The sequence below is a fragment of the Terrapene carolina genome, unplaced genomic scaffold, assembly GCF_002925995.2.
Source record: "Terrapene carolina triunguis isolate 2854851 unplaced genomic scaffold, T_m_triunguis-2.0 Scaffold926, whole genome shotgun sequence".
Lineage (NCBI taxonomy): Eukaryota > Metazoa > Chordata > Testudines > Emydidae > Terrapene > Terrapene triunguis.
The window spans coordinates 8,252,329-8,260,483 of NW_020665277.1; positions in this window are offsets into that span (position 1 = coordinate 8,252,329).

Genomic DNA, 8,155 nt, shown 5'->3' on the forward strand with positions numbered 1-8,155 from the left:
AACATTTTGGCACCTGAGGCGGGGAGCTCAAATGACGCCCCCATGCCTCCTCGCTTGGGCCAAAACTTTGAAAGGTCTCAGTTCTGCCTTCTTCCTGTTCTACTCCTCTCATGGTACTGCTCTGCTACCTACCCCAATAAAGGAGAACTAACAACTTAAAATGCCTTGTTCCAAAAATTTAAGTAACACTTCACTTTCAAACGCCTGAACAGCAAATGTAACTTGTCTTGTCTGCTTAGTAAACAATGGCATTTTTATCTGTTTGAATAATCAAAGTGGTGCTTTCTGTGCCTTCTTGGTTGCAAAGATATGAACTGCTTCCTGTAGAAGGTTCACAGTCTGGGCCAGCTCATGCTCTACTGAGATGGTTGCAAGGCCGACCAGCCTCTCCTGTGTCATTGTGGAGCATAGATGTGTTTTTATTAACTTCAGCTCGGAGAAGCTGCGTTCTCCACTGGCAACTGTTACAGGAAGTGTTAGAAGTATGTGCAGAGCAACAAAAGCTTTTGGAAAGAGGGTGGTCATCTTATTTGTGCACATATATTCCACAACAGCCTTTGGAGTTGATCCTGCTGAAATGTATCTTGAAAGGGCTTTCAGTTCATCACCTAAATCACTCACATCAATATTGCGCATGTCATCATGTGTCAACACTGTCTCTAGTGCCCTGCATTGCTGGTGTAGGTCTTCTTCAGGTATAGGGAGGAGTTTTGGAATATCATACAACATCTCAAATATACTGCTGTGTTCCTTGAGCTACATGAAACGTTCTTCAACTGACTGTATTGCACAATCAAGCACCTGGTTAAAGAATTCAACTTTGAATTCTTGTTTGGGGTCTCTTACGGGCTTATCCCGTGCCTCGTAATCAAAATGTCTTCTTCTTCAGTGACTCTTGTATTCTTGAATGGGTGGGAAAATAGCTTCAGTGTGAAGTTCCTCTGCCAACTTCTGTGCACTCTTCAGAACATTTTGAAATCCCTCATCTGACCGGTAAGACTGTACATATGACTTTGCTTTGTCCAGTTGTTCCATTGCTCCAGATAGATCAAGGTCAACACCTTGGAGTCTCTTGCTTACAACATTTATTTCAAACAGTATATCATGCCACAACACTAAGCCACACAGAAATGTGAAGTTATGTATGTTTCTGGTGATGCCATTTCCCTCTGCCACTGTTCTCCCAAGAACAGTTCCTGTCACAGCATTATCCTCCATAATGGCAACTATGGCATCATCTATCTTCCCAATTTGGTGTTTGACAGGCTTTATCGCCTCCACTCGACTTTCCCATCATGTGGCACTCAGTGGTTTCAGTGTCAGAGAGGATGTTCCCAGATGTTCCTTCAAAATTTGCCATCGATGAGTTGATGCAGAGAAAAATACATAGATGCTTTGAATTACATTAAAAAATTCAGCACCCTCACTAGAAGCTGATGCTGCATCACTGACCACCAAGTTCAATGAATGAGAACTGCATGGGACAAAAAAAGCTCGAGGGTTTAACTCTTGGATTCGTGTCTGCACTCTTCTGTTCTTTCCTCTCATGTTGGCACCATTATCGTAGCCCTGACCTCTCATATCAGCTATCGCAATTCCCGTATCTGCCAGCTTTTTAAGAAGCACATTTGTCATACCAGCTCCTGTAGTATCATCAATGTCAATAAATTCTAGAAAATGCTCTCTGACAGTCGCCATTGCAGGGACATTTTCACTAGGTTCTATTGTTGTTACGAAATGCACCACTAAAGTCATTTGTTCCATATGGCTGATATCAGGTGTGCAGTCCAGAATAACAGAGTAATATCTTGCTGACTTCAGATCTGCCACAATCTTCTGTTTGACTTTTGTTGCCAGTAACTGTAAGATCTCATTTTGAATTGTTTTTCCAAGGTAGTGGTGTGTGTACATTTCTTGGGTGGTGACTCTTCTTAGATGCTCCTGGAGTACAGCATCAAACTCAGCCATCAGCTCCACAATTTTAAGGAAGTTTCCATTGTTTGGCACATACAGATGATCTGAAGTGCCACGCAGTGCTAGGTTTTGGGTAGCAAGCATTCTCACAATGGCAATGAGCCTTTTCAGAACATTTTGCCAGTAAAGAGACTCTGATGCAATCTTCTCTTGATGCTGATCATCTATGGTGGCCTTTAACCTTAGTCTCATCTCAAGCACCTATGGAATGCTCTCTGGTGATTTGCTGCCTTCTCATGGCATGCCAGATTTCTAGCCAGATTTTTCCAGTCCTTTGTTCCTGTAGAACCCAATGTGGCTGGAACATTAGACAGGAAGAGTTTGCAACAAAAACAGGAGGCAGCATTCTGGGTTTTTGGGTACATAAGCCATGGCCTCTCCACTTTGTCACCATTGGGGATTTCACACCAGTAATATGTTGGATGGAAACTTCTATTTTCATTGGCTTTAGGGAATGTGCAGTTTTTCACTTGCTGTGGCCCATGCAGTACAAGGAAGTCCCTCAGGCTACTGCTCAAGTGGGTTCACAGTCCTGGATCATCTAGACTTAAGGAACTAAACTCAGCAGCAGCTGTTTCTTACGCCTCCACCACACTCTTCTCTGATCTACACTTTTCTTCAGGAATGTGCATGGTTACATCCATTTGAGATGGAGATATGGATGCTGCAGTAGCTGCCAGGTCACTTGCACTCTGACTAACTGGAAGATCAGGCATCTCCTCACCACTCACATCCTCACTGGGGCCAGAAGGCTCACCGTGAACATTTGTGTCTATGTATCTCAGGAGAGCTCCTTCCTGCTTAGATAGAAAAGCTTCCTTTGCTTTCTTTCTTTTTCTGAATGCTGCCCCAGAGGGGTGTTTTCTTCTTTCACTCATGACTGCTGTTCTGTGCCACCTATAGTGGCTCTCAACACTCAATTGAAGGGGACAAATAAGCAGGCTGGTAGCAGGGCCTGAGTAGGGAAGATATCAGCGTCTTAAGGGCCTAACTGGCTCCTACTACTTCAGTTGACTGCCTGTTCTCCTCAAGTGGGTTCATGGAAGCAGCAGGAAACAGGAAGCTCCCTGAGAAGCTGGTGTGAATCAGTCCAGGCTCCTGGGGGTGCTACAGAGGTACATAAGAGGCTCCTCCTCCTCTCTCTAGGGTGACCAGATTTTATCGGGACTGTCCTGATATTTAGGCATTTGTCCCATGACCCGACCGATGTTTGGTCGGGACACAATTCGTCCCGATATTTCGTGGCTTTTTTTTGTTTTTTGCTCTACCAGCGGCACTCCGCTTTTTTTTTGCTCTGCCGGCACCCCCCCCCCCCTCCGCCCATGTGTCCCGATATTTTCTTCCTCTCATCTGGTCACCCTCTCCCTGCAGCTCCTGCTGCTTTGTTATTCCCTCTCACCTTTTCTCCTGCCTGCCTGTTATGTCTCTTGTGCCCTCCTTCCTCCAGAACAGCACTCCACCATCTCTGCATCTAGAGCAGAGAGAATACAGATGCACCAGCAGCAGACACAATTTTCTACGCTCTGGGTTCTAGTGGCACACTCCCCCCACCAAGTCGGGCACCTGAGGCGGCCGCCTCAGTTCGCCTCATGGTAAGGCCAGTCCTGCCGTGCCTGGTCCCACGGCTGGGGCTCTGTTCTTGGCCTCGCACATGGGGTCCTTGCTGCCGGCCCCGCCCAGGGCTCCGCTCCTGGCCCCATGCCCTTCCCCAGCTGTGGCCTCAGCCCCCTTACCCCTGTCCGGGTCCCCCCCTCCTGGAGACACAGCCCTGTTCCCGGCCTCGGGGTGGGGTGGGCGGCAGATAGGTAAGGGGGCTGGCTTTCAGTACCCCCACTACTAAAAATGTTCCAGCGCTACTGGGTGCCAGGACAGGCAGGCAGTCTGCCTTAGCCCCCCCCCCCGCTGTGCCACTGACCGGGAGCCGCCCGAGGTAAGCCAGTGCCCCAGCCCTAAGCCTCCCCCCCAAACCCAGACCCCCCTCCTGCACCCCAAACCCATCATCCCCATCCCACAGCCAGCACCCCCAGCCCAGAGTTCTCACCCCCTCCCACCCCCCAACTCCCTGCCCCAGCCCGGAGCCCCCTCCCACACCCTGAACCCCATCATTTCTGGCCCCACCCCGGAGCCTGCACCCCCAGACGGAGCCCTCACCCACTCCCGCACCCCAACCCGTGCCCCAGCCCAGTAAAAGTGAGTGAGGGTGGGGGAGAGCGAGCCACCGAGGGAGGTGGAATGTAGTGAGCAGGGGCGGGGCCTCAGAGAAGGGGCAGGGCAGGGGTGGGGCTTCAGAGAAGGGGCGGGGCTAGGGTGTTTGGTTTTGTGCGACTAGAAAGTTGGCAACCTTAGGGGGAGGGGTCTCATGCCAGGCTATGGGGATGGCACCATGCCAACACTGTGGGCACAGGAATGAGTAAAGACCAGATGACTGGAATTTCCCTGGCTCGGGCAGTCCCAGGGTGGATCATCCCCAGCACTGGGCCCCAAGTGCTTCCTGATTCAGCCCCTCCTGGAGAGGGAACGGTGGCTCGTGACGCATTTGCTCGGCTTTGGGGCTGCTGGACAGACACATGCTGAGAGACAGAGGGACACACACACAGACTCACCTGTCCTGCTGCTGCTGTCTGGGGGGCAGGGGCAGGGCTGCCAGGCATGGAGAGAGCAAAACTCCCAAGCTAACCGAAGGAGGCAGCCATAGCTGATCAGACGGCTCCCCTGCCCCAGAAACTAGCTCCTAGCCCATGGCAAACAGCCCTCCTGTCACATGCCCCAGAGGCATCAGGATTTCAACAGAAACGCAACATCAACAAGGGGGAAACTGAGCCACAAAGAGGAGAAGAGACATGCATTACGAGACAGAGGAAAGGCTAGGAACCCAGGCGTCCTGACTCACAGGCCATCCTCTGGTCTAACCCACAAGCCCCACAGATCCCTGTGGCTAGAACCCAGGAGGGCGGATTCCCCATTGCCTGAACCAGCCTGAGTGTCCACCGTATCCTGGGGACCTGGCAGGGACTCGGCCAGAGGGGCAAGGTGGGTGGGGGCGTTCGACGAGGCAGCCGGCCAGCTTTGAGTCAGCGTCAATGAGCTCATGCTGAGAGGCTGGGCCCAGCCCTAAAGAGACACTGCCAGACCTGGACCGGGAACTCACAGGTGTGCAGACAAACAGGTAGAGGGAGACGGGTGCAGCTGGGATCCCGGGCCAGGACCCTGCCACCAGGTGAGACAATTCTCCCATGGGGGGTGGGCTCCTCCTCCTGAGGGGTTTGGGCTGCAGGAGGGGGCTCCGGGCTGGGGTGTGTGGCCGCGGGGTTCGGAGTGTGGGAGGGGGCTCTGGGCTGGGGCACAGGGGTTGAGGTGTGGGAGGGGGTATGGGCTCTGGGCTTGGGGGTGCAGGCTCTGGGGTGGGGCCAGAAATGAGGGAGGGGGCTCTGGGCTGTGGCAGGGGATGGGGGGGGGGCTCTGGGATGGGGTGCAAGGTCTTGGGTGGGGCTGGGGATGAGGGGTTTAGGGTGCAGGAGGAGGTTTGGGGTGTGGCCTCTGGGTGGCTCTGGCAGCTGCAGTTCGAGGGGGATGGAGGAAGTACATGCGGCTCCCAGGAAGCAGCGGTATGTCCCTCCGGCTCCTAGGTGGAGGAGCGACCGGGGAGCACCACATGCTGCCTCTGCCCGCAGGTGCCGCCCTGAGTGCCGGCTCCGCAGCTCCCATTGGCCACAGCTAAACAGGAGGAGCAGATAGTTTAGCACAAGCCATTATCACCTGTGCTAAGGGACCATTCAAGATGAAATGGCCCGTGAGTTGGAGGGTATTTGAAATGGAGAGAGAGAAATTAGACCTGGGGAGGGGAATTGATTGTGAACCAGAGACTGGGGAGGACTGGCTGGCTCAGCGGGGGGGGGGGGGGGGGGGGGGGGCATTTGCTGGCTGAGGCCCAGGCTGTCCCTGGAAGCTCAGGAATGTGCTGTGCCCTGGCATTCGGTGCCACCCTCCTGTCCCTGGGCAGCCTGGGAATCCCCTGAGGAAAACCAGGAGGGGCCACGCACAGACAGCCCAGAATGGGGGCCCTGCAAAGAACGAGGGTGCCCAGCCCCGGGGCTCCTCCCAAAAGGAGAGTGGAGCCCCGGGGGGCTGCTTCATCACTCTTTGCTCAGCACCCCCTCCTGGAGCTGCTGCGGATCCTGGCACCCTGATTTCCCTGCCCAAGGGAAGAGCTGGAAGCACACCGGGACTGCAGCAGCCGAAGCGGGCAGGGCAGGGCAGGGCCATGTGACTGTTCATGTCTCTGTCCTGTAGGTGCCCCCCATGGCTTGGATCCCAGTCCCACCCTGGGGGAGCCCTCGGTGCCCCATGGCGGAGGAGATGGCACTCGGCGTACAGAACGGCTGCGCTGGGAAACCCACAGGGGATGAGGCAGAGACTGTGGTGATGAACCAGGCGGGGACCTGACGGCCTCAGACACCCGCCCAGACCCTGTGCCATCCTGGTGCTGGAGGTTCCTGGGGGCTGGAACATAGCAAGGGAATAGGGCTGGGTTTTGGTGGCAGAGGTTCCTGAGAGCTGGGGTATGGTGGGGGAATAAGGCTGTTTCTTGCTGCCAGGGGCTCCCAGAGTTGGGTATAGGGAGGAGGGTGGGGCTGTGTCTTGGTGCGAGAAGTTCCTGGGGGCTGGGATATAATGAGGGGGCCCACAGGGATCAGTTCTTGGCCCTACGCTATGTAACATTTTTATGAGTAGCCTGGCACAAAACAAACTCCTCACTGATAAAGTTTGCAGATGACACAGATTGGGGGAAGCAGTAAATATAGAAGATGAGACGTCGCTGAGTCAGAGCAATCTGGATTGCCTGGTAAATGGGTTGCAAGCAAATACTGTGTGTTCGAATACGGCTAAGTCTCCATGTGTAGATCTAGAAACACAGAACGCAGGCTATGCTGAGACCGTGAGCCAGGCAGAGAGTGCAGGGGCTGGGTGTGGAGCAGGCAGGGCATGGAGTGGGTGGCGTGTGGGGTGGGCTGGGAGTGGGGCACAGGGCGAACAGGGAGCAGGGTGGGCTGGAGGCAGCGTGAAGGGTAGACAGGCATCAGGGTGGGGTGCAGGGCAGAGTGCAGGGTACAGGCAGGTGGAATGCAGGGTGGGCAGGGCATATGGATTGCTCAGACACACCAGGCTCTACGCTATATGGAAATAGGGAGAGGTGTGTATGTATATCTCACAGAGAACACTCTAAAGGGCAGAGGGAGGGTAGCGTGGAGTCACAAGATCTGTGCTCTGTCCCCTGTCCCGGCCATTAATGTGCCGGACGCCCAGGGCTCCTGCTGTACCACCAGGGCAGGCCCCATACCCATCCCGAGGAGGTCTTTGAGCTCCAGCACCCCATCTCTCAGTAGCGAAGCCAACAGAGAGCAGCTTCCTGAGGGAGCGATGCAGCCAGCAGAGTATTCGCATGACACTGCATAACCTTTTCAAACAAGGCAGCAGCCGTTAGTCACCTAGACGCCAGCATGAGCAAGTCCTTAGGGCGGCATGGACAAGCCAGGCTTCCAAGAGTCCCCACTGGAAGGAGCCATGGCCCCACACTGCCTTTCTCTTCTGAGACCCATCCTGGCTCCCTGGCACACACCTTGTTCCTTTGTTTCCCGCTGCGGGTCATTTCCCCCCATGGGATCATGGCTCTTCCTCTGCCAGCACAGGGTCTGCCCTTCAAGGGGTTTAGATTCCAGCCAGTTCTGGGCTCAACTCAAACCCTAGCCCTGATCTCCCCCAGCCCAGGGAGGAGAACTCTTTCCCCCCAAGGGGTGGCCAGACCAAGTGGGAAGAGGCCCTGAGTCAGCCAGATGGGTCATAAAAATAGCATTAAAAAAATCCCACTCTTCTCCCCTCGCCAGCAAAGCAGCTACTGTCATGCACCCAGCAGTGCCATCGAAGGCACAGGGAAGTGTCAGCTACCTGGCATGGGCATGTTACCGGTACAGGGATGGATGTGTCATGCCCCCAGCTGTGTCACGCAAGGGCACAGGAAGGTGCGACTGATATTGGAACCACACGTATCATCTCTGGGGAGCAGGGTAGTTTACATTTAAAGTCTGAAAACCTCCAAAAGCCACTACAGTGAGCCAGGCCAGACAGTATGAAGCACACAATATTCATAGCCCCTTGTAGCAATACAGGGGATGAGGTTCTCACA